This window comes from Hipposideros armiger, unplaced genomic scaffold, assembly GCF_001890085.2.
Source record: "Hipposideros armiger isolate ML-2016 unplaced genomic scaffold, ASM189008v1 scaffold_520, whole genome shotgun sequence".
Taxonomy (NCBI): Eukaryota; Metazoa; Chordata; class Mammalia; order Chiroptera; family Hipposideridae; genus Hipposideros; species Hipposideros armiger.
In genome coordinates, this window is record NW_017731870.1 from 623,675 (window position 1) to 650,912 (window position 27,238).

General features: G+C 35.0%; 1 protein-coding gene across 1 annotated transcript in view; it reads left to right on the forward strand.

Moving 5' to 3' along the window:
- MLLT3 (MLLT3 super elongation complex subunit) overlaps positions 1–27,238 on the forward strand; it is a 261,905-nt gene that overhangs the window by 167,128 nt on the left and 67,539 nt on the right. The window lies entirely within an intron of this gene.

A 27,238-nucleotide genomic window follows, 5' to 3' on the forward strand; every position in this document is an offset into this window, starting at 1 on the left:
CTAGTCTTCAGGTACCTGTATTCCTCCCACCTCCTGCCCAGGTAGCTCTAAGTTTACTAAAACAAAAATAAAAATTTACTAATAGGAGGTTTCCTTTTTTTTTTTTTCAGCTTAGTACTTGCCTCATCCAAAGGAAGTATAAGTACTTTAAAAATAGTTGAGTACACTACCGTGGGCACCCATACTTAATGCCAGATGCTGGGTATACAAAGAATGAACACTGAATTTCTTTTTTTTTTTCCTACCAAACTCTACCCTTGGTCAGTTTGAGGAGATAATACATTCATGCATTCTCATCTTCTCAGACTCAGAGGTCTAAAATAACCCAGCTCAGTTTCCTTTTAAAAAGGGGAGGGGGAAGGGAGAAATATTTCTAGCTGTCAGTCTAGGTTGCCCTGGTGTGCTTTCAGGATAAAAAGCTGCAGTACATCCCCTTCTTCTGGTGGGGGGCCAGAAACTTTATTCTTGGACCCTGCCTGCTCCCATCTCACCCCAAGCGGGCTCTGAGGGCGTTTGAAGATCAAGGATGGCAAAAACAACACTGTTTTCTCTCTCTCTCTCTCTCTCTCTTTTTTTTTTTAAGATTTTTATTGGGGAATTGGGGGGATGGGAACAGCGCTGGGGAATCGGGGAAAGGGGAACAGACAAGTTGCTGTCTGTTTTCTCTTTTGACAGGCTGGTCGTTTGTGTAAATCTGTTAGATGGTCACAGTGAATGTGTGTAAATTTATCTTGTTTCTACAACAAATCCTACTGAGTACAACAGATTTTCCCAAGTAAACCGTAGATAGGGTGTTTCCAGATACATCTTTGAGTTCGTATTACAAGTTTATAGTCTATTTTTTCAGCAAAAGCAACTGATTTTAATTGAGAGGAGATGAACTAAGGACTTCAGATTACATGTGTGTTTTGACTGTTCTCTTTGTTTTTGTGTGTGATATAAAACTGCAACCTCAGGTGGCATTTTTGAAAGCAAACCACTGTCTTTCCTTATATTAGGAAAGCATTGATCTATCTGACAAATCTAATTTGCCTAAGAAAACCTTGGCTGCTTTTGGAATGGTATTTAGAAAGAATATGGTGCAGTTGAGGTTTGCTGGGTCCTTGGATACAGAACCAAGTGGAGCGAATTGAACAGCGTGAGGCTCCTTCTCAGACACCCTCTGGTTTTGATGTCCTTCCAGGGCCCTTAGTCCACTGTGCATAGACTGAGAGGTGGGGCTCCTCCAAATACTATTGTTTACCTTACAGTATTTTTTATTTTGAAATCGTTTTAAACACACAGAGAAGTTGCAAGTATAGTACAAAGAGTTTTTCTTTCCTGAACCCTCCGAGAGTAAGTTGCCAACATGATGCTCTGTCATCCCTGAACACTTGAGTGTTATTTCCTGCAAACCAGGACATTCTCTTACGTAACCGTGATACAACTATTAAAGTCAGTAATTAGCATTGGTACATTACCAACAGCTCTATTCCTCAGATCCCATTCAAGCTCTGCAGGTCGTTCTGCTGAAGTCCTTTATTTTTATACCAATAGGGTCCAGTCTAGAGTTATATGGAGCATTTGGTTGTCATGTCTCTTTAGTCTCTTCCAACTGAGAAATTTTCTTGGATCTTTCCTTGACTTTCATGAACTTGAAATTTCTGATGATTTCAAGCCTATTATTTAGTAGATGGCCCTCAGGGTGGGTTTATACATGTATGGCATTTCTTCATGATGAGATTCAGATTATGCATCTCTGGCAGGAATATTACGGAGGCGATGCTGGCCTCCTTTCATTGCACCCAATCATGTATGTGCTCATGATTTCCATGGTACCATTGCTATTACTCCTACGATGTTACTCCGATCACTTGATTCAGATGGTGTCTGCCAGGCTTCTCCACTGTAAATTCCTTTTTTTCTTTGCAGTTAATGAATATTTTATTGGGTAGTACTTTGAGAAAATGTGCATACCCCATTTCTCCTCAAACTTAAGGTTTTTTTTGTAGTTATTATATCATAAACTTATGGATATGACATTTTTCAATGGGTTGTAATCCATTACTATCATTATTTGTTTTCATGCTTACATTGTCCCGATTTGGCCAGTGGGAACCCCTTCCATCTTGTTTCTGTGTCTTTTTTACATGCTCTGGTCAGTCTTTGCAGACTTCCTGACTTTTTGCCATAAGAAGGTGTTTCAGGCTCATTTTGTACTTTCCTTGTCCTGACCCGAGATTCAGACATTTCTTCAAGGAGCAGCTGCTATTTAGTGGCTCTGAGTCACTGTGTGGGTGCCCCTCCTCACATCACCACCCTCTTCTCCCCTCCTGTTGCCTATTTCACTTGGCCCCACCTAGTAGCTTTTGGACTGAATTATTCAGGAAGAGAAAGGGCACATTCGGTTTTGATTTAATCACTTATGTTAGCGCTGTGTGGATGGGGACTATAACATATTTGGTCTGGCATCCCCTAGAGCCTCTTATGTAATAAATACTCAATACGGGTATAAATTCATTCAAAGACAAATTCTTAGAATGCATCTATTAGGAGTCGGTCCTTATTCCAGGCGCAGAGGGAACACAAAGTTGAACCAAATTTCAAAAACAAGAAAAAAGCTTACATTGGTAGGAGACCTAAGAAGGAAAATTGTTCTTTGTGAAGGATGGAAGTAATTTTATAAGGGAGCCATTTCCCCAAGTGGGTTTGTTTACATTAATATGTGTTCAATGAAAAAAAGTTCTGCTTTTGCACTTTTAAAACTATACTTCTTATTAGAGTGCATAAACTAAATGTGTCACAGATTTTTTTCTTTTTTAAGCCTTGGTAATTTCTGATATTACTACAGCTCTGCCTTCCTCCCACCCTGAAGAATGCTGGTGCCTTGCATACAGCGAACTCTGCTTTTTTTAAAGCACAAAATGGGAATTCTGGTAACAAAAAAATGTTATGAGTTAACTCCACCCTGTAGTTAGTTTCTACACTTTTGACCAGAAATACTTCCAGAGACAAAGATAAAAGTTTTTTAATTATACTTTTGTAATAAGTAATACAATGTAGAAACAATAAGAATAGATCCTAAGCTCCTATCTATTAATAGAATTAATCATCTGTGTTATTTCATCTAACTCTTGTGGGTAGAACTACAACACACAGCATATAATCAAACTCTTCCTGCCTCTGTATTATAAAATTATTCAAGCATTTATTCACTCAACACATACTTGATTGCCTATTCTTTGCTAAGTACCTGTCTCACAGAACTCTTGAAGGACTAAATGAGACAATGTGTATACTTTGTTCACAGCAGTTAATAATTGTCCATTGAATCAGAAGGTGAATGAATTTCCCTTAGTAGATTATAAGGCTCTGACATCAGGAATTTTGAATTTTTCATAAAATAAAAATGTTACGTTATAATTGATACATATGAGAATTCTATGTATATGTACATTATAAAACAAACACCATAAACTTATCATTTGGTTTAAGAATGAGAATTCTCAAATGGCCCCTTTGCACAGATTCTTATTCAGTAGGTCTGGGATGGGACTTAAAAATCTGAATTTCTAATAAGCATCTAGGTCATACTAATGAGCATTGCGGGTCCCTTGACCACATTTAAAGAATTACTACCTTACATACCCACAAATGGAATTGTTGAGCCAAGGGGCATTCACATATTTAGCTTTTTAGTATTTTATGTATCAATAATAGTTGTAACAATTTAGAATCCTATATCAGCAATATGTGAAGAGATCCCATTGCTCTCTTTTCTAATCAGACTTGTTCATCTATACCATTTAGTAGACATAACATTGTATGTTACTGTTATCTCATTTTGCATTTTAGTCATCAGTAATAAGGCTGATCATACATTTCAGTGGCCATTTATTCATGTTTCTTTCTCCGTGAAATATTTGCTCATGTCTTCTGCTTATTTTTTCTGTTTTTCTGGGGGGGGTGTGTCTTTTTATATTCTGGAGATAGGATTCTATTGTTGGTTATATTTACTGTAGGTATCTTTTCCTAGTTTGCCCATTTAGTGGCTTTTAAAATTTCTTTATGGTATTTTATTTTTGGTAGACAGAAATTCTTAATTTTAATGTGGTCAGATTTTTTAATAGTTAGTTCTTTTTGTGTCCCGCTTAATGTGTTCTTTTATATCCCAAGGTCATATAGATAGCCTCCTGTACTTTTTTTCAACACGTTTGAGAAGTTTTGTCTAACATTTAAATATTTTCAAACATCTGGAATTGATTTTATGTGTATGGTATGAGGTAAGAGTCTAATTTAAATTTTTTCCTATATGGAAAATCTGTCCCAGCACATTTTATTGAGTTGTCTATGCCTTACTCAGTGATCTACACTGCTTAGCCTGTCAAAGATCAGATTTTCATATATTTGTGAATCTGTTGGGAGATGTAGTTCATTTCTGTCCCATTGGTCATTTTGTTAATTTCTGCAGCAATACTACAATATTGTAATTGCTATTGTTTTATAATGTGGCTTGCTATATGGTGTGACAAATTCTATTACATCATTCTTTTTTCTTCATGTAAATTTAGAACCAGTTTAAGTGCTTTGAAAACTCTGTTAGGATTGGATTGAAATTACCTTGAATCTGTGGGTAATGAGTGTTCTTATCCATGAACTAGTCTATCAGTTTATTTAGGCTTTCTTTAAAGTTGTTAAAGTATTTTTGATAAGGGTCTAGCTAGTTTTATGTTGTTTATTCCTAAGTACTTTATCTTCTTTTTATTGCTGTTATGAATAGAATATTAAATGTTTTCTGTGTATTGCTCATGTGTAATATGAAATTTACCTTTGCATATTAATATTACTTTTAACTATCTTACTAAACTTACTAATTTCATTCATTTTTCTATATATTATAGATTCTTCTGTTTTTCCATGTGGACAACCATTGTATGTGAATACTGACGTATATCTTTCTTAGTTTCAATTTTCCTATCATTTTCCCTCTGCCTTTTGTGACCCTGTGTCAGTAGAATCACCAGTAAAATAAGTATAAAAAGTTCCTGACTTTAAACGGCATAATTATAATAATTCACCATTTAAAATGTTGTTTGCATGTGATTTTAGTAGCTGTCTTTTGTCAAGTTAAGGACTTTATCTCCTAGTCTTGTTAAGAGTTTTTTCTTCTTATTAAAAAAAAAATCATACATGGATTTTAATTTTATCAGACAACTTTTCAGCATCTTCTGAGATGAACAAATGTTTTTTTCCTCCTTTGGTCTGCTAATGTGGTACCTGACAAATATTTTTGTCATGCTAAACTATTCTTGAATTCTTAGGATAAAACCAATTTGGTCTTGCTCTATTAAGGTCTCCTGCCCACAACTGGATTAATTGTGCTATTATTTTATTCAAAAATTTTGTATCCATATTCTCGAGTGAAATTGGTCTGTACTTTTTTTTCTCACACTTTTCTTGGCAAGTTTCATTAATTTGATATTTGCTGCATAAAGTGAGGAATGTTTTCTCTTTTCTGTCTTCTGGAAGAGTTTCTGTGAGATTGAAATGATCATTTCCTAGAACTTGCTTGCCTGTGGGCCTGATCATTTTTTTGGCAGGAAGATTTTACACTACTTACCTAGCTGTAATAAAGGATTATTCTTATTTTTATTTACCTCTTGGTCAGTTTTAGTAAGTCATATTTGTCTAAGAATTTTACTTTCAAATTTCTTGGCAAAAAATTATAACATTATTATCTGTTTAATCTCTGCTGTGCTTGCAGGTGTATTTCTTTTTTTCTTTCCTATTGTTTATTTCTTCATTTCTTTGGGTTTTGTTGAAATTTTTATTAAGTTTTAAAAAAATCTTCAAAATCTTTTGTTCTGAGTTTGTTATGCCATTGTTTTCCAAAAATTCTCTAATTGTTAGTCGTTTTTTCAAATGTAAGCATTAAAGGCTAAAATTGTCTTTTTAAGTACTGTTTTACCTATATGCCACAAATTAATGTGTAGTGTTTCTTTTATTCAATACAATGAATTAAAATTTTCCATTTTAATTTCATTTGCCTGTAAATTGTTTAGAAGTGTGTTTTTACAATTCCAAATGTGTATTTTTTAATTAAAAAAAACTGTGTGTGTGTTTTTTAACTTTTAGTTTAATTGTATTACTATAATTTCTTCTCGAGTTCCTTTTCCTTCTTCCTGAAGTAAATCCAGTGGAAGCTCTTTTAGTACAAATCTCCCATTAGTAAGCTGTCTTATTTTTTGTTATACTATAAAAGTTTTGAGAGTTGCCCTTATTACGAAAAGTGGTTTTGCTGGTTATACAATTCTAGGTTGATATTTACTTTCAGTGTTTTCAAAATACTTTTCTTTTGTTTTTGTGAAGTCTGATGTCAGTCTAATTCAGGGTTATGCTAAGTAGATGTTTAGTAGATACCTCCTGGTGAGGGAGGATTTCTGATTTTTAGTGTTTGCTTATTTTCATGGTGTAAATTAATACTCTCATCATATTGTATCAGTTATTGCAGAGTTGGGAAGCATTTCCACTGTCCTGATCAACAGACATAAATAATCATGTCAAGAGCACAGACAATGATATTATATAGTAAAATAATTAGGAAGTGATGAGCTTTATCTATTACCTCTGCTTTTCATGTTTTTCTACTTGTCCATTTATATAATTTAACTTTTAATAATAGCTTTGTTTAAAAATCAGCTCATAGAATTCCTGAAAATGAAACAGTTGGCTCCTGTGAGCTTATATTAGCCCCCTATAATACACCACTCATTTACTTGTTCCTTTTTAATAGGTAATCTTTTGTTTCTTACTGCTTTTATATTGTTTTTGTCTTAGCATACTTTATTTTTAATACAGTGTGTCTAGGAGTAAATTCCTTTTAATATAGGCATATGTGTTTTGTTTTTTTATGGTACTTACTCTTTCTGTGGATTCATGACTTTTATCCTTTTGGAAACTACTCAGCCATTATATTACCTATATTTTTGCCTATATTACCTATATTTTTTTCTGAGTCTCTGATTAGATGTTTGTTATTTTTTTCCTGTTCTCCATGTCTTTTAACAGGTTTTGTAGTTTTCATTTTCTTGTATCTTTGTATGCATTCTGGCAGTTGGTTCATATCTGTCTTCTAGTTCACTAATTCTTTTCAGCAGTGTTTAATCTGCTGTTTAATCCACTGAAATAGTTATTCTAACAGTGATTCCCTGCTCCCCTCCATTTCTTAAAGTCTTATTTGTTTCTTTTCAGTATCCTGGTCATTCTTATTCATTCATCTCTTATTGCTTGGTCACTTTTTGGGTTCCAACTTTTTTCCTTTTCACGCTTTATATATAGTTATTTTATATTCTGCATCTGATGATTCCAGTATCTAAGATCCTTAAACCCCTTTACAGACTCTCAGATCATGGTGGCTTATTTCTTTGTGTTCAGGGATATTTTAAAATTGTGAGTTCATATTTGATTTAGCTGAACTTTGGGAACCCTGAAGCCTGAATTCAGAGTTCCTTTCCCCAATAGCAGATTTGTAAAGGCTTCTCCTGGGTTTCTGAGAAACTCTGAGATTCAGTCTCCAAATATGCTGTTGTCCCCAGGTTTGGCCTTCAGAGGCCTGAGTGAACATAGGCCTGTGTGCCATTTGGGCAACCTCCTATCTCATGATTGACTATAGCTCACAGTTCACTTTTTAACTTCTCTCTTTTCCTCTTTGCTCTCTCTATTTCTTTCTTATGCTCTTGATTCTTGGCGTTTTCTTTCTTTTCTTTTTTTTTAAATAAGCCCAGCAATGAAGAATTTCATAATTATCCAATATCTAGTTGTATTATAGTGAGAGTTCCCAAAGAATCTACATTATTGCTCAAAATTAGAAGACTGTCTAGCGATTTTCTGAAACCAGAGTGTGTCTGAAACCAGAGTATGTCTAGCAGTTTCAGCATAGTTACTTGCTTATGCTAGAGGCTGAATAAATATGTATTGAATAACTATTGAGAGAAGGTGATGAGACAGTATAACCATGATGATATTTTCCTGTTGTTTAATTGTGTCTCTCTTTGGGTTTTTTATTTATGCAGTTGATTTACTGAATTTGTATGTGTCAAGCACTGGTTTCCATTGTATACTTTCAGCTACTCCATTGTGATTAGTGGTATACATTGAAGATTGACTCTTCTCTGAGTAACAATTACTTTTAAGCCTCATTGTCAGAAATCCAGCTAGCACTAAAAGAGAGGACTAGAATGATCTGGCAATAGGTTTAAAGCTTATTTAAAAAAAATGGAAATTGCACAAAGCTAAATATACATAAACCTGGAAAGAGAAGTGATATAATTATTATTTCAGTCTCTAGTTTCAAACCACAAAAGTAAACAGAAGTTTAGTTGAAACGGCAAAGTCTTCTAAATATAACTTACTATTAACAGTACTTAACTATAACTTAGAATTTAATTCATAGCAAGTTAGGGAATAGTATATAAATAGGGCTTTTTAAATGAGGTTGAGTTCTGAAACAAGTATTTAGTAGTACAGACAGCATAGTTGAAACTAGTCATTTGAGAAAGGAAGGCATTTTAAAATTTTGCCTTTTTGGAATATTGTTTTGTACAATACTGAATATTCTTATCAATGGGTACTTTATAGTTAAATTCCATGTTTACATGCAGATACAGTGCTACAATATATTTTTAATATTAAAAAATGTTAATTGCATTTGTTTTTAATGCTTTTGAGCAGAAGGTTAAGGGAATGAAAATTTAACTGCTACTGATTGTTCACTTTTGAACTGAAAGAAATTTTTCAGTTTCCATTTGAAAATATGATTTATAGATTTTATTTTCTTCACTTTTTAGTAGTATAAGTACAATGAATAAAACTCAAAATGCATTCTAAGTATCCTCAACTAAATCTGTAGCCTAGAGCTTGACTATAGTTTGCTCATACTTAGGAAAAAAAAATTTAACAGTCAAAACCACATTAGAAGGAACATTGAACATTTTTTAAACACAGGAAGATAGCAGTCAGTTGAATTGTTTCTCTTTTTATTTTTTTAACTCAAAATTTATTTCACAAAATCTCTGAAGTGCAAATGGGTAAAATGAAAGCAGAGAGAATATAAAATTACATTTAGCGGATTGAAGAAATTTATATCAAAATAATGCATGTATATGTTTAAAAGAGTTAAATAACAAAGGATAGTGTTTAGCAAAACCCAGAAGTCCTGTGTTGCATTCTTCCCTGATCTCCATCCCAATTCCTGGAAGGAAACACTTTAACTGTTTCTTATTTATTGATTGATTATTTTTTTTAAGTTCTAGGGTTACTGCCAAGAGTTTTCAAACTATATGCTTATGCTTCTATTTTTACATGAGAATGTAGTCCATTTGCTCCACCTCCTATCCTACCCATCCTCTCCCCCCTATATGATACCGTTTTAAATTCTAGCATATAACCTTCTAGATGTTAAACATAGTAGTGGGAGTTTCTTATTCTACCAACCATGGACAATTTCTCTTGTTTATCAACTTTGTAAGCTCAGGGCATCTAGAGTTTCTTTTCCTTCTCTGTTCCTGTTTCTGTCTTCCCTGTTTGTTATCCAAACATTTACTTTTGCATTGTCACAGTTAATAACATTGTGTTATGTAATGCAAATTTTAACTTTTCCGTGCTTGTCTGTACGAATAATAGTGGTAGTAATCGAAAGGACTTATACATAGTTCCTACTATGTGCTAAGCACGTTACATATATTATATATATTATAACACAACACATTATGTATATACACACACAGGCACTTATATTAAATTCATTTAATCATCAAGTTGACCTTGATAGTATAGATAGTATCTCCATTTTACTGACAAGGAAATTTAAGTCACTTAGCAAGTAGTAGAGCTGAGTAAGTTAATATCTAAAAGTTGAAAATCAGTAAACACTGTTTATGGTTGTGACTAGTTAAAATGTTTATTCACAGTTAAGATGTTTACTGTTAATCATTTCATTCTTGTATAACCATTTACTTTGTGGCCTTAACATTTGTTTTTCTTTATTGCCTCCTTATTTTTGTGCTAAATTTCTCAAATTTCCTCTTTTCCAAATTCCTCCCATAGAGGCCCTTGTAGGATCCTCTAGTTTTCTTATACAGCGACCTCCCCTACACCACCACCCTTTGGGGAGGTGATCATTTATTTTAATTGAGCACTATAAATTTTTGTCATTTTAATTAATGTAGTGTGGCAGATGAGATGTAGTATCTTATAGTGTTGTGATATGTTTAAAAATAATTGGAGATAATATGTTCTGTAGTGATATTATATAAAAGATTGATTTTCCAATATCACATAAGCCCTCTGAGTACAACTATTTTAATGTCTGTCAAGTTTAAAATATTTGGTAACACAAGACTCAAAGTTTAAGGCACTTGAAATATATACAGGAAGAGCCTCTGGTTTAAAAATATTTGCCACCTACCAAAAAGTTGTACCCCCTCTACTGGAACTAAATAGAACTTTCTTTATATAGTTCTGCCTAGACGTGCAGGTATGTTCAGTGTTTTTTTCAAGTCCCTGAGCTCTTCGTTTTTCTACCCATCCTTCTTTCATTTCCAGTTCAGGTTATATTGGCAAAATTGGCAGTTGGTTTTGAAACCAATTTACCTTCTGAAAATAGCTAGAGTATTGTGGTTGAGAGTATAGGTATTAGAGTCAGACACCCTGGTCTTGAATTTCAGTTCTACCATGTGTGTGTGTGTGTGTGTGTGTGTGTGTGTGTGTGTGTGTGTCCTTGGTCACATTGATTTCTGTGACTCAGTCTCCTCATTGTGAAATGTGGCTAATAATAGATACTCCCAAGATTGTTGAGTTAGCTCCTTCACTGCGTTAATTGATTTCAAGGTGTTTTTTTTTTCAAAATGTGTCAGAAATCCACAAAAAACAAAAAGTTGATATTTTGTCTGTTTTATGCATTTAATAATAACAATTTGAGCTGCTTTGTATATAATGGCATTATTTTTATGTATAAAAATTTAGGATATATTCATTTGGATATATCCTACTGTTGCGACTAAAGGGTTAATAGTCATAAAACTGTGACATCAGATTCTGGACTAGTAAACATTCAGTAAGCTTTTACCACTGCCACCACGACCACCATCACCATTGTGGTCACCACATGATGCCACAGTGCATTCGTCCTCTAAGTGGCCTTTCTTTCTTCCCCCTCTGCCTACTCCAGCCTCTCTACCACATTGCTACCAGACAATCTTTCGAAAACGAATGGTTCACGTAGACTTCCCCCTTGAAGTCCTCAAGTGGGTCTCCTTTGCTTCCCAGATGTAGTTGCTCTTTGTACCTGTTGTTAAGGCCAATTTGTCTTAAGAAAGAATTGGCAGAGCTCATAGCCAGATGTGGCAGAGGGGAATCTGTTATTTTTGTTTAGATTCCGTCCTTGAATGATCAACACCATCTTTTGACCTCTTTCATGTTACTCGTTGGTTAACTGATATAATGATTGCTGCATGTTTGTCATTGTGCAAAATGAAGACTTACCTACAGGTATTTCTGTAGGTGGTTATATCTGCATTAGCTTTCTTTTGTACAGATTTAGGCAAATTGAAGAATTTGAGGATGTGATTCTTCAATTCCCTAAAACTGTGCTGCCCCCGGTCAGGTCTAGAAATGGTGTTATTTATTTTTTTTCCTAACCTGTGGGAGGTATATTTGTAGAGTTCCCTCTAATTTCCTGGTTAAGTATCACCTTCAAAAATGGTACAACATTATTTTATTTTAAATCAAACAAGTAAAACCCTTCAAAGCATTGTGTGCTGACAGCAGACTTTTCTCTCTCATTCTTGTGTGTATATAAATATTTCATGTTTTTGTTTGATTTTTAGGCACAGGTCATTTAGATTGTTATTGGATGAAAGACCCCCATTGCTATTCTCAAATGGCATTTCTCTTCTACTCGTGTAATGTTCTTTTAGTCCCTTATCCATTCATTGACTGATACATGTTAAGTTTTCGGTTTCATTGCCTCTAGTTATCCTTTGTGTTTTAGTAAATTTGGTTTATTTTTTTTATTAGTCCTGCCAATTATTAGAATTGTTCCTATTTCACAATCTTAGGGTCTTATAATATTGATTTTAAATAAAACATTTATAGTATCAAGTCAAATGATGTTAAAAAGCCCATAAAAGTGATAAGCAGTCCACTTTGCTCTACCCCTCCTCTCAACGCGTGCGCATGCATACACACACACACTCCCTTGCTCACTCACTCAACCATCTTGAACTGTTTGACTGTTTCTTTAGATATTTACCTACCTATTTTAAAATATTTATAAATTGCTCCCTCCTCATTAATTTTATTCCTTTTATGGTTGATCATGACATGAAATTCAAAAAATTTTAAATTCAAGAAACTTTACCTTTTATTTGATTTTGAAAAGTAGATTGTAGGTCCCCTTTAAATCAGTATTAACTTGATGTTTTTTCCTTAGAATTTGAACCCTAACTATACATTTAAAGCCCTACTTTTAAAGCATAAATGTTGGTGAAATTTGTTACTTTTATTTTCTTCATTATATTTGATATTAAAATGTTTACATATTTGTGGCTCTTTTACTAGTTTCTCAGAGTGAGTACTAAGTTTGTCTTTTTTTTTGAAGATTTTTATTGGGGAATTGGGGGAGAGGAATAGTGTTGGGGTACTGGGGAAGGGGACCAGCCAAGTTGTTGTTCTTAAATCTTTGTTGTGGAGGGCTCTAGTCACCATCTGGCTTCCCGTCCGCAGCTCGTGGCCTTTAAGCTAAAGGTGCTGTGTTCAGTCTTAGTTGCAGGTGGGCGTAGCCACCATCCCATGTGGGGGTCAAACTCGGCAGCATTGTTGTTAAGAGCGCACGCTGTATCCACTGAGCCATCCGGTGGCAGCTCAGCTCAAGGTGCCGAGTTCAGTGGATGGAGGTAGCTCACCATTGAACAGGCAATCTTGTTGTTACACCAGCTGAGCCATCCTGCCACCTGTTGGCAGCTCAGCGACAGCTCAGCAAGGGCGCAGCATCACTGGCTCATGTGGGAGTCGAACCGGCGGCCCTGTTGCTCAGAGCTCACACTCTTAAGCCAAATCTTAACCAACTGAGCAACTTGGCCAGCCCCCCTAAGTTTGTCTTTATGCTTGGTTTCTTTCCTTCCCCTGTCTCTTCTCTTCCCTTTTTAGAAATAACGAATGCAGTAAAGGCTATACATTTTCCCTTGAGCATATGTTTTTCTGTGCTCCTAGATTTCTTTTTTAAATATGAAATGCTCTTTTCATTTTCTTTTGTCTTTATTTTCTAATTTTATTGGATATGATCAATCAGTATAATCTATTCAAAAGATTTAAAAGAAGTATTTTAATGTTTAGTTTATGATGCCTTTATGATTGATTTTTTAAAATGTACTGTGAGCACAGAAAAAATTTGTAAGCTTTATTCAAGAGATAGAAAGTTCTATATATAATTATTAAATCAAGTTCGTGGATTGTTTTAGTCAATTTCATCATGTCTGTGCTCATTTTATTAGATCTATTTTTAACAAAGATATGTTGATTTCTCATTTCAATGATGTATTTTTCAAGTCTTTTTTACATATTCAATACATTTTGCCTTAAACAATTTATCTTTTAAATTGTTTATGTTCTTTGGTCCTCTGAACCATGAATTCCACATGTCTGATATTAATATGGCACTCGCGCTTTCTTTTGGAGGCCCTTAGCTGATATTTCTTGGCTTATCCCCCTGTTTTAAATTTTTCTCAGTCATTTGGTTTTAAGTGTTTCTTACAATCTGTATATGACCTTTGTCTTTTTAACCTAGTCTGACAGTCTATCTTTTAGTGGCAGAAATCAGCTTTCTTTTTTATTCTAGTGAGTCTTACTTGATTTTATTATTTTATACATTGTTCATTATTTATGTTTGTGGCTTTTTTCAATTTTCTTAATTTTGCTTATATTCTCAACTCGATTTCCATTTTCTAGTTTCCTATTTATGTGGCACTCTTGTACTTTTCCATTTCATTTTATATGTTCACCTTCCCTTTCAATTGCTCATAATTTTCCCCCCTACTTTAACAAGGAAAATGATACCAACATTTTCCCTCACCTTGACACTCTAATCTTCTCTAACGTTCCTGAACTTCTATAGGGATAATTCAGTTTTTAGGTCCAGAGTGTTGTTAGACTTGCCTGTGTCTGGAATTCATATTGAGCACTTAAGTTGCATATTCCATATACAGTAATACCTTGGTTCGCAAGCATAATTCATTCTGGATACAACTATTCGTATTGCAAGAATTTGCTCATTTACCACGTTAAAATGTATTAAAAATGTTTGCTCGTCTTGCGGAACACGTGCAAACCACATTACTCATAATCCAGAGTTTTACTGTAGTTTATTATCCATTAAGAGTCAAGGTATATTGGGTATATTCAAGGTCTATTACGGGCAAGGTATATTGCACTTCTGTTTCCTCTCCTTTCCATCTTCCCACACATAAAGGTCTCATTTGTGATTCAGTTATTGTTTGATTGAAATCCCTTCTCAAGTCCTTTGATAGGGCATTGAGCAGTGTGCTCTTTAAGTCCTCAAGTTTTGGCAAATACATCTTTCACACTGAATGTGTATGTAAGATGTGTGGGTTGTACTGCTTTTTTCCCAGCAGTCTAGATGTTACTGTTTTTTGTTATTATTGTTACAAATGAGAAGTCCAATGTTAATTTGATTCCTTTTTAGTTTTAAGTAATTATTCTTTCTGGTAACTTGTGAGATTTTCTTTTTATCCTTAAAGTTTAGGAATTTCAGTGTGATGTTCTTGTGCTGTGTCTCTTCTCTCATTAGTTCTGCCTGGATCTTGGAGAGCCCTGTGAAGTTGCAGTTCAGTTTTTAGTTCACAGAAATTTTCCTCCATAATACTTTAATTATTACCTCTCTTCTTTTTTTTCCTTTTCCTCCTTCTAGAGATTCTTGTGGAACTCTTCCTATGGTTGGTGTGTTAGTTAGATTGACGCAATCTGTTCTTCAAGTCTACTCTCTTTTCCCATTATGATTTTCATATCTTTGTATTTTTACTTTATGCCCTGAGATTTCTTCCAGTTAACCCTTCATGCCACTAGTTATAGTCCATGTTCTCCTCTAATGTATCTACTGAATTATTCAGCTTAAGGATTTTACTTTTTAAATTTTAATTTATTTTTTTATTCTGTAGAAATTATTTTTTGTTCTCTGCTTGACTCTCCTTAAGTAGTAATGCTATTTTTGACCTTGATATTTCATCTCTGTCCTTCAGAAGATATGTTAGGTCTGCTCTCTCCTACTCTGTCCTACCCTTAGGTATGTTATTTATATGTAGACTGGGGTTCAGATTGAGCTGTTAAGGGACCTTAGGTTGTTGTATCCTGTAAATGTATGGACTTTCGTCAGCCTGCACTCAAACAGCAGGCATGTTGTGTAGTTCATGGCCTGCGGGACTCTCTGCCTTCCTTCTGGTCTTCTTATATCCCCCAGCCTCAGGAGTAGAGCGTATTCTCCTTTCTACTGAGTGCCTTCTGAGCACTGTTGGGCCAGAGAGGCTGGCCATACTTGTGCAGTGATCCATGTGCAGAACTCTTCTGAGCCTTGCTGGGAGGCCAGAGCAGAGTGAACCTGCACCAGCCCACTCTGAAGATGCCTGTAATTCCATGGTCATGTTCTTCAGGCCCCACTCACTCCCTGCTGGCCCCCAGAGCTGACTGGTTCAAGCGAGGCAAATGGGTTGGATGTGGAATTGAAGTGAAGGAAGGTAAGTCAGATGAAGGTTCATTTCCCCCTGAATCCTGAATATTTATACTTTATTTATAGCCGCAAATGGTATTTCATTCCTCTGTGCCTTTTGTCATGCGTTCAATGACATTACAGAAGAGACTTCTGTTTTGAAAGCCCATCTTTGACCGTCATGGTTCCTTGACCTCTTCATATGCATAACCACTTGAACTAGACTACAGTTTCTAGGATGTGTCCTTTTAAGATGTACCATGGACAAATAAACTCTTTTAGGAGAGTTTATTGGTTTGGGATAAATAAAACTCTTCCAGGTGAGTTTATTTGTCCATGTGCAAATTTCATTGAACAAGATGTGAATGAACTGAAAATTTTGCGCAATGCAGAAGCCAGTTAAAGTAGGACAAAGGCCAAAAATAAGAAGATAGGTTGAGGAAGAAACAGGAGCTGGAGAAAGAATCATCTTTAAATTATCAGTGGGATGAGGAAGAAGACATGGTGATAACATGGAAATTGAAAACTACATGTAATCAGAAAACCTTATTCTGACTAATAGTTATACTGTCTGTTTTCTGAAGCCATCTACTGGGGTTGCTGACAAGTAGAATTAAAAGAGATTATACATTAAAGGGATCCATTCTATTCCAGAAAATTAAAACAAGGAAGCATTCAGTAGAATCTGAGTAAATGAAAAAAATATGTATTGTACCCTATAGTCACAGGTTGTAAAGTTAGTACAAATATATGTATATTTATGTTTAAACAGTCATTTGCCTAAATATTTGAGATTTGAATTATGCACACATGCTCTCCCTAATATTGGTATTCAGTTTGTCTTGATCAGCCTCAGGCAAAGAGGATTTTAATTATACAGCATGTGTAAACTTCACATTGAATGGTAATTAGTCTGTGCTGCTTAGTGTCACTTAATGTTGAGATTAATAGTTCAGTAAAAATTTTAAAAAACCAGTGACAGCGAGTAGATCATCAATATGTAAGAGATAGATGAGCTGCAATTCAGTGATTGCTTTTATGCTATGTCAGTTAACAATTTAACTCCTGAATTTGTATTTAAGCCTTTGTTTTACATTTATTACATGTATGACTATGAAGTCAGGTGACATACATTTGCACGTTGCCATTGATCACAGACCCAGGCCCAAGAAAATGTAGTCCTATGTCATAGAAACCATTCTCTCATCTTTTTGTTATTTTCTAAATTTTTATTTGTCTGGCATGTTGTTACTGAATAGGTTTCTCTTCTTAGCTGTGAATTGTCTTAGCTTTTCAAAGACAGCTTTTTGGTAAAGTAGAAGAAACAAGAATGGTTGGGTCACTTGCTTGTACCAAGATTTGCTGGGTAGGTAAAACGTGACGGTAGGCATTAGACTCCTAGACCAGCAAGGGCAGTAAAAAGTTATAAAATTTCTGGAGTTTTGTACTTAACATCATATGTATGTAATTAAGAGTATAACTTGAACTTTCTATGACACAAGAATTTTTGTCATAAACCACTCTGTACTTTGTGTTCTGAATTCCAGTTTGTCTTACAAAAGCATTTAAAAAATAAATCATGGAGGAACCCCTATAGAAGTCCATTTATTTTTGATAGTGCTGAAATGTTACTGTTTTTTAATACTTAACATTAGAATATATGTTGGTAGGTTAAAATTTATCTGTTTTTAAAAGTTACATTTATAAAAATATATGTAGTACTCCATGAAGGTTTAATATTAAACAGCAATGCTTGGGTGTTCGAGAGCCGTAAAAGAATAGACTGCAAATTGCCAAAATTCAGTGAGTCAATAAGCCAGTTAACAACAACAACAATAACAAAACTCAAGGATATTAGATTTTAAAATGTTCTTCCTTAATTTAGTTTGTCTATTATACTTTATTTTAATTATTCATAGTATTGCTTAACATGCTAGGAAATGTATTGTAATAGAATATATAAAATAATGTAGTTTCAGTAATATAAATACTATCTTTAGCGTTCTACTTTTAAATCTCAGATTAAGATGTTTTGTAGGGAATTATCTAGTTTGATGTATACAAGCATGTCTTTCTTAGTAACGTTAGCCATTTTAGAATTTTGAAACCAAATGCTCACTTGAGAAAAATAAATGGAATAATTGACACATGTCATTTTGTTGTTAAGACCCAAAAACAATTGTAAGGAGAAAAAATATACATTTACATTAACATAGAATATTAATTTCTTCATTTTGGCTATTATTTTCTAATGCTTATCTGGATACATATGCCTCCTGCCCCCCACCCCCTGCCCCAATAGAAACAATAAATAGATTGTTCATGTAACTGAAAAGCATAGCCCTTACGCACTATCTTTTTGTGTCATGCTGGGTATTTAAGGAATAGAGGATGAGTTTACACATAATTGACCTCAAGTGGGTGTTAGAGGTGAAACATAATAAAGCCTGAAGATGTAAATTCTAGTTGAAATTTGGACAAAAAATACGGTGAATATTTAAATTAAAAATAATTTATTACAGTAAAAGATACATTGCCATTAAAAATCCTCCTGAAAATATTCTCCCTAACTTCAGACACACTTATCTCATCCTTCTTGCCACTTTCTGAAGCAGTTCTGGAAGTCCTCTTTCATGAGTATCTTTAGTTGTGCTGTTGTGGCTGCCTCAGTGTCCTGAATTAATTCAAAACATTTACCTTTCATATCATTTTGACTTTGGGAAAGAGCCAGAAGTCTCATGTTGCCAGATCTTGTGAATATGGTGGATGAGGGCATACCGTAATGTTTCTATTTGACAAGAAATTGCCATACCAGAAGCGATGTGTGACATAGAGCCTTTCCGTCGTGGTCAGGAAATATAGTGAATGCTGCTGCCGAGTGCAATCCAACAGAAAGGCAGCTATCTTCAATATGAGAAGCAGCATGTTAAACCTTAGTAACAGTGTGTCACAACTTTTAACTTCTTTGGTGCAGTCAGTCGGGTGTGAGCTACGGTTGAGAGAAGTTGTGTTTTAAAGTGTGCCATAAATCATCCTCCATCATGACAATGCTCCATGTTACATATTGCTTCTGGTACAGCATACAGCATTTTCTGTCAAATAAAAACATTATGGTGTGTCCTCATCCACCTTTTTACTGGATCTGGCATTGGGGGACTTCTGGCTCTTCCACAAAGACTAAATGATTCAGGACATGGAGGCAGCCATGACAGCACAACTAAAGACACTCACGAAAGAGGACTTCCAGAACTGCTTCAGAAAGTGGCAAGAATGTTGGGATAAGTGCGTTTAAAGCGAGGGGAATATTTTGAGGGGGGTTAATGGCAATGTGTCTTTTACTGGAATCTTTTTTTTTTAATTTAAACATTCACTATATTGTTTGATCACACCCCGTATTTGTCTTTGGTCCATTAGGAGGTGAAAATGAGTGAGAAAGAGCTCTTCTTTCAGTATCGGTATGGATTTTTGCATGTCCAAGGTTTCCTTCTGTTTCTTATTCTTACTGTTAATGGTAGACTTTCACAAATATGGTAACAATGGACTTAGATTTTGTTCCTAAGTAGATTATATATTCTGAGGTATTTATGTGAGTGTAAACATTGGCAACACATTTAAAATGAAATAGGCAGCCATTAATTCTTCCCTCATGATTATACAGCTAAAGATTTTTTTGCTTCATTTGATGACCGTTAGGTGAAATCTTTGTTCTGTTAGATTTCTTTGTTTTCTTTGCTAGTGGATGGGAGACATATTCCTTAAGTGATGAAGTTTGGGAAGAAAAAAATAATTTCCTTTTTATCTGAAATTGAGAATAATTTTATTTCTTTGTTGGGGTCTTGTGATTCTTTATATTAAAAAGTATTTTTTAAATTTAGTATTATCTAGCGTCACTATGTGATCCTGGGCTATTTTTCTACCTCTTTCTCAAAGTTGGATGCTGCTCCCCAAATATAATCTGTACTTTGATCCCTCATTGTTTTGATTCATTCTAGACTTGGTCTACAAGTGCCTTTTCTTTCTTTCTTTCTTTCTTTCTTTTTCTTTCTTTCTTTCTTTCTTTCTTTCTTTCTTTCTTTCTTTCTTTCTCTTGCTTGCTTGCTTGCTTGCTTGCTTTCTGCATTACATTACATTATGTTATTATTTATTTATTTTTAAAATTAAAGTTTATTGGGGGGACAATGGTTAGTAAAGTTACATAGGTTTCAAGTGTACAATTCTGTAATACATCATCTATATATCACATTGTGTTCACCACCCAGAGTCAGTTCTCATTCCATCAACATGTATTTGATCCCGTTTATCCTCAACTACCACTCCCCTCCCCAATTTCTCTCTGGTAACCACTAAACTATTGTCTGTGTCTATGAGTTTTTGTTTCTTTATTTGCTTGCCTTTTTCCTTTGTTGCTTTCAGTTTTATGTCCCACATATCAGTGAAATCATATGGTTCTCGACTTTTTCTGTCTGATTTTTTCGTTTAGCATAATCTCAAGATCCATCCATTTTGTCTCAATTGGCACTATTTCATCTTATTGCAGAATAGTATTTCATTGTGTATATATACCACATCTTCTTTATCCAGTCATTTATTGAAGGACACTTTGGTTATTGCCATGTCTTGGCCTCATACACTGTTGGTGGGAGTGCACATTGGTGCATCCGCTATGGAAGGCAGTGTGGAGGTTCTTCAAAAAATTAAGAATAGAATTAGCATATTTTATTTTCAATTTTTTTTTCAATTACAGTTGACATTCAGTATTTATATTAATTTAAGGTGTACAGTATAGTGGTTAGACATTTATATAATTTATGTAATGATTCCCCCTGATTAGTACCCATCTGGCATTACACATAGTCATTGAAACATTATTAACTATATTCTCTGTGGTGTACTTTATATTTTTGTGACTGTTTTGTAACTACCAATTTATATTTCTTAATCCCTTCACCTTTTTTTACCCACGTTCCCAACCGCTCCCTCCCTTGACAACTATCAGTTTGTTCTCTGTATCTGTGAGTCTTTCTGATTGTTTTTTTTTATTTGTTCTTTAGATTTCGCATATAAATAAGATCATATGGTATTTGTCTTTTGCAATCTGACTTATTTCACTTAGCATAATACCCTCTAGTTCCATCCATGTTGTTGCAAATGGTAAGATTTCATATTGTTCTATGGCTGAGTAATATTCCATTGTACATATGTACTACAGTTTCTTTACCCACTTGTTTATTGATGGGTTGCTTCCATATCATGGCTTGTAAATATCACTACAGTGAACATAAGGGTGCATATATCTTTTTGAATTTGTGTTTTGGATTTCTTCGGATAAATATCTCAAAGTGGAATTGCTGGCTCATAAGGTATTTCTCTTTACCCCCATACTGTTTTCCAGAATGGCTGCACCAATTTACAATCCCACCAGCAGTGCACGAGGGTTCCCTTTTCTCTGCATCCTCACCAATACTTGTTTGTTGATTTTTATATGATAGGCATCATGACAGGTGTGAAGTGATATCTCATTATGGTTTTAATTTGCATTTCCCTAATGATTAGTGACGTTGAGCACCTTTTCATTTGTCTGTTGGGCTTGTGTATTTCCTCTTTGGAGAAATATCTCTTCAGGTCCTCTGCCCATTTTTTTAATTGGATTGTTTGATTTTTGGTGTTGCGTTGTATGAGTTTTGTATAAATATTGGATATTAACCCCTTATGAGATGTATCATTGACAAATATCTTCTCCCATTCAGTGGGCTTTTTGTTTTGTTGATGGTTTCCTTTGCTGTGCAAAAACTGTTTAGTTTGATGTAGTCCCATTTGTTTATTTTTTCTTTTGTTTCCCTTTTTCAAGGAGATACATCAGAAAAAATATCACTAAGAGCAACAGCAGAGAGTTTATTGCCTATGTTTTCTTCTAGGAATTTATGGTTCAGGGTCTTACATTTAAGTCTTTAATCAATTTTGAGTTTATTTTCGTATATGGAGGAAGAAGGTGGTCCAGTTCAATTTTTTGGCATGTATTTGTCCAGTTTCCCATTTATTGAATAGACTGTCTTTACCCCAATATATATTCTTGCTTCTTTTGTCATAGATTAAATGACCTTATAGGCATGGATTTATTTCTGGGCCCTCTATTCTGTTTCATTGATCTCTGTGCCGGTTTTTATGCCAGTACCATACTGTTTTGATTACTGTAGCCTTGTAGTATGTTTTAATGTCTGGTAACATGATCCCTCCTGAATTTGTTCTTATTTCTCAGGATTGCCGTGGCTATTTGGGGTCTTTTTTGGTTCCATATAAATTTTAGGATTATATTTTCTATGTCTGTGAAAAATGCCCTAGGTACTTTGATAGGAATTGCATTGAATCTGTATATTGCTTTAGGCAGTATGGACATTTTAACTATATTAATTCTTCCTATCCATGAGCATGGTAGGTGTTTCCATTTGTTTGTATCTTCTTTTATTTCTTTCTTCAGTGTCTTATAATTTTCAGAGTACAGGTCTTTTACTTCTTTGGTTAAATTTATTCCTAAGTATTTTATAGTTCTTGAAGCGATTGTAAATGGAACTGTTTTCTTAATTTCTCCTTCCAATAGTTTATTATTGGTATATACAAATGCAACTGATTTCTGAGTATTGATTTTGTATCCTGCTACCTTACTGAATTCGTCTATTAGTTCCAATAGTTTTTTGATAGAGTCTTTGGGGTCTTCTATATATAGTATCATATCATCTGCATATAATGACAATTTTACTTCCTCCTTACCGATATGGATGCCTTTTATTTCTTTTTCTTGTCTGATTGCTGTGGCTAGAACTTCCAGAACTATGCTGAATAAAAGTGGAGAAAGTGGACAGCCTTGTCTTGTTTCTGATCTTAAGGGGAATGGTTTTAGCTTTTCCCCATTTGAGTATGATGTTAGCTGTGGGTTTATCATATATGGCCTTTATTATGTTGAGATATGATCCCTCTATTCCCACTTTGCTAAGAGTTTTTATCATAAATTCTGAGAATTTTTAATCATAAATGGATACTGGATTTTGTCAAACACATTATCTGCTTCTCTTGATATGGTTATCTTTCATTTTGTTTATGTGGTATATCACATTAATTGATTTGCAGATATTGAAATAACGTAGCTCAGGAATAAATCCCATTTAATCATGGTGAATGATATTTTAAATGTATTGCTGAATTTGGTTTGCTAATAATTATGCTTACGATTTTTGCATCTATGTTCATCAGGGATATTAGCTAAATTTTCTTTTTTTTCATAAGCCTTTGTCTGGTTTTGGAATCAGGGTAGTGCTGGCTTCGTAAAAAGAGTTTGGGAGCTTTCCCTTCTTTTGAATTTTTTGGAATAGTTTGAGAAGGATAATTGTTCATTCTTCTTAGAATGTTTGGTAAAATTCACCTGTGAAGCCATCTGGTCCAGAACTTTTGTTTGTTGGAAGTTATTTAAATTACTAATTCGATTTCATTAGTAGTAATTTGTCAGTTCAGATTTTCTGTTTCTTCTTGATTCAGTCTGGGAAGATTGTATGTTTCTAGGAATTTGTCCATTTCTTCCAGATTGTCCAATTTGTTGGTATACAATTATTTATAATATTTTCTTATTCTTCTTTGCATTTCTGTGGTGTCAGTTGTCATTTCTCTTTCATTTGTGATTTTATTTATTTCAGTCCTCTTTTTTTTTCTTGATTAGTCTGGTTAAACATTTATTAATTTTATTTATCTTTTCAAAGAAACAGTTCTTGGTTTCATTAATCTTTTGTATTGATTTTTTTAGACTCTGTTTTGTTTATTCTGATCATTATTATTTCCTTCCTTCTACTTATGTTAGGCTTTGCTTGCTGTCCTTTTTCTAGTTCCTTTAAGTGTAAGGTGAGATTTTTTTCTTGTTTCTTGAAGTAGGCCTGAATTCCCCTCTTAGGAATGCTTTCACAGTGTCCTACAGATTTTTGGTCTTTGTGTTTTCGTTTTCATTTGTGTCAAGGTATCTTTTGATTTGTTCCTTGATTTCATTGTTGACACATTCATTATTTAGTAGCATGTTATTTAGCCTCCATTTTTTTGTGTGTTTTAGTGTTTTTCAGTAATTGATTTTTAGTTTCATACCATTATAGTCAGAGAAGACACTTGATATGATTTCAGTCTTCTTAAATTTATTGATATTTGATGTGTATCCTAATTTGTGGTCTAACTTGGAAAATGTTGCATGTGCCCTTGAAAAGAATGTACCATGTTTCGCCATGTATAATGTGCTCCTGTGTGTAATGCACACCTACGTTTTTGGTCCAAACTTTCAGGGAAAAAACTCTTTTGTTTTACTTTTTTATTTCAAATTTTTATTTGTTCACATTTAGGTACTTGTTTTTTGTATTATAAAGGAGTTTTAGCCTTTATTTTTTAACATATTATGGTACAAGAAATTTTATGTAACAAATAATTACAAAACACAAGAACAGATACAAGGTACAAGAAATTTTATGTACTGGTAACAAATTTATGATATTTACACATCATAGAAGGTCAAGAACTTGTCATCGTTGCAAGTTCGTTGTAAGTTCAGCAAAATCTGTTATCCTATTTCAGGGTATTTTGCATATGGATATCATTATTGATTTCTAGAGTTACACTTTTAACTCATAAGCATAAGTAAAAGTAATAAAAAAATTTATATAGATACAGAGTTAGTACTACCCGTGTATAAAGTGCATCCTTATTTTTCTCTCACAAATTTAGGCAAAAAAGTGTGCATTATAGATGACAATACAGTATGTTCTGCTGCTTTGGAATGAAATGCTCTAAAAATATCCATTACGTCTATTTGCTCTAGTGTGTCATTTAAGGTTCCTGTTTTCTTATTGATTTTCTGTCTCAAAGATATGTCCATTCAGGTCAATGGGTGTTAAAGTCCCTACTATGATTATATTACTGTCAGCCTCTTTATGTCATTTAATATTTGCTTTATATACTTGGGTGCTCCTATGTTTGGTGCATAAATGTTTACAAGGGTTATAGCCTCTTATTGGATTGATCTCTTTATTTGTAATGTTCCTCTTTGTCTCTTATTGTAGCATTTGTTTTAAGGTCTACTTTGTCTGATATAAGTATTGTTACTCCAGTTTTTGTTTTGTTTCTTTGTTTCCATTTGCATAAAATGTCTTTTTCTATTTCTTTACTTTCAGTCTGTGTGTATTTTTGTCTGAAGTGGGTCTGTTGGCGACAGCATATGTATGGGTCTTATTTTCTTATCAGTTCAGCTATCCTGTGTCTTTTGATTGGAGCATTTAATCTATTTACATTTAAAGTGATTATTGATAGGTATGTAGTTATTTCAATTTTATTATTCATATTTTTTAATCTTTTTTTCTTCTTAAAGATGTTTCTTTAACATTTCTTCTAATACTGGTTTGGTGATGATTAACTCCTTTAGCTTTTTCTTGTCTGGGAAGCTCTTTATCTCTCCTTCAATTTTAAATTATAGCCTTCCTAGGTAGAGTAGTCTTGGTTGTAGGGCCTTGCTTTTCATCACTTTTAATAATTCCTGCCACTCCCTTCTTGCCTGCAAAGTTTCTGTTGATAAACAATTCAGCTGACAATCTTATGAGAGCTCCCTTGTAAGTAACTAGTTTCCTTTCTCTTGCATCATTTAAGATTATTTCTTTGTCTTTAAACTTTGCCATTTTAATTATAATGTGTCTTGATGTGGGCCTGTTTGGGTTCTTCTTGTTTGGGAGTCTTTGCACTTCCTGGGCTTGTATGTCTATTTCCTTCGCCAGGTTAGGAAAGTTTTCCATCATTATTTCTTCAAATGGGTTTTCAATTCCTTGCTCTCTCTGTTCTTCTTCTGGTACTCCTGTAATGTGAATGTTGTTATGCTTGATGTTTTCCCGGAAGTCTCTTAAGTGATCCTCATTTTTTTTGTGTGTTGAATTCTTTTTTCTTTTTGCTGTTCTGATTGGGTGTTTTCTGCTACCTTGTCTTCCAAATTGCTGATTCGATCCTCTGCTTCATCTGGTGTGTTGGTGATTCCTTCTAGTGCATTCTTCATTTCAGTTATTGTATTCTTCACTTCTGACTGGTTCTTTTTTATGGTTTCTATCTCTATTTTTATGTTTTCTATCTCTTTGGTGAAGTTCTCACTAATTTCCTTCATCCTTATAATCAGTGTTTTGAACTCTGTATCTGGTAGATTGCTTGCCTCCATTTTGTTTAGTTCTTTTTCTGGAGCTCTTTCCTATTCTTTTATTTGGGACATGTTTCTTTGTCTCCTCATTTTGGCTGCCACTCTGTGTTTGTTTCTGCGTGTCTAGGTTGATTTATGTCTCCCAGTCTTGGCCAGATGGCCTTATGTAGTAGGTGCCCTGTGGGATCCAGTGGCACAGTCTCCCTTGTTACCTGCGCCAGGTGCTCCAGGAGTGTGTCTTGTGTGTGTTGTGTAGCACTCTTATTATAGTTGGGCACTGATTGCTATTAACATGTCAGTGGGTAGGATTGACCCTCAGGCTGACTGACATCCACAGCTTATGAACTACTGTGTAGGGGCCTTACCCTTTGGAGCAGGATTTGCCCCAGCAGGCTTTGGTGCCTGCTGAGACTGACCATCAGTGTGCTGCTTGTGGGGCTAATTAGGTCATGTCCTGCTGTGGTCTGAAGCCAGCCTTTAGGTACATTGGTTCTGGGGCCTATTGGGAGGGGCTGTGGTGCAGGTCCAGGTCAGCCACTGCCTGTGACCGGCCAGGGACTACCTGGTACGAGCTACAGTTTGATCCTCGGTTGTTTGCTGCCTGTGCTGGATTTGGAGGCATGTGGGAGAGGCCACCTTGTGAACCGAAGATGGCTGCCACCAGTAATGGGCCTGGGGTAGCTCCACAAAAATCCCAGGGCACCTTGAGGCTGCTGCCACCTGCCAGCTTCCTTAAGACTCAACCACTGATAGATCCTTGTGCAGTGCTTGAGTTAAGTGAGGTGGGGTCTCAGGGAGCCACCAGGGTGGGATAAGTGGTGTTCACCAAGTTAAGGTAGATTTTGGTTTGGTGCCAGTGCTGAGCCTGCACATAGTCAGAGCACACTGAGGCCAGCCACTGCCTGAGGCCCGCAGACCCCCACAAGTTGGTCAAGAAAAAGTGCAACATGGGCAACCTGATTGCTTGCAGAGAAAGTGCCTCCAGTGTTGCACAAGTAGAGTGGGGTGGGGTTTCAGGGAGTCACCAGGGTGGAGCGAGTGGAGTTACCTGGGGTAATGCAGATTCAGATTTAGCCTTATTGGTGCAGGGGGCGCAACACAGGAAAGGTGGAGCCCTCCTGCCAGCTGCACAGGAGAGGGATTTTACACAGGAAAAATCGCAACTGTCCCTCCAACCTTGATTTGAAGCCACATAAGTCAGCCTCTCTTTGTATGTCTCTGACACCTCCCGAGTCACTGTTCCTCCTCTAGACACCAGGATGAGTGCCTGGGAGAGTCAGTGTGTGGGCCCT